The sequence below is a fragment of the Amphimedon queenslandica genome, unplaced genomic scaffold, assembly GCF_000090795.2.
Source record: "Amphimedon queenslandica unplaced genomic scaffold, v1.1 AMPQUscaffold_13488, whole genome shotgun sequence".
Classification (NCBI taxonomy): domain Eukaryota; kingdom Metazoa; phylum Porifera; class Demospongiae; order Haplosclerida; family Niphatidae; genus Amphimedon; species Amphimedon queenslandica.
Window position 1 is genome coordinate 129206 of NW_003546276.1, and position 660 is coordinate 129865.

Sequence of the window (660 nt, forward strand, 5' to 3'; positions counted from 1 at the left end):
CATTGTCAATGGCGATGCGTCCAAGATTGAGACCTTGTTACCAGTTAGAGGAGCAGAGGAACTGAAAGTCACTGGGCTCAAACACTTACTTGAGTCCATAGGAAAGTCCATGTAAGGAAGAAATGTGATTGCACAAATTAATGTTTTCTTACCTTTCGTATAAACAAGATTTTCTTCCTTACATGGATTTTCCTATGGACTCAAGTAAGTGTTTGAGCCCAGTGACTTTCAGTTCCTCTGCTCCTCTAACTGGTAACAAGGTCTCAATCTTGGACGCATCGCCATTGACAATGCACATAATAATGCGCTTCTGCCCCATTGACCGTAATTTCTAATTATTCAAATCAGAGTAATGAATATGCCCCATTGATAAGTTTCTGAAGCAATTATGTGCCATTCCAATTTCATAACAGAATACACCAGCTTCAACCAATTCTCTAATTATTATCCTTTTGTCCTCAGAACTTGCAATTGCATGTTTACCTGAAATTTCGCTTATTTTTAACTCTTTGTCATAATCACTTAACAATGCATCAAGCACTCCAACGCATTTTCCAACTCTTTCCAATGCTGCTGGTGTCTTGTTACTACCAACTGCCTGTACAGCTTGCTTACAGATACGATTCAAATGTTCCATATAAAGGTCACATCGTATATCAT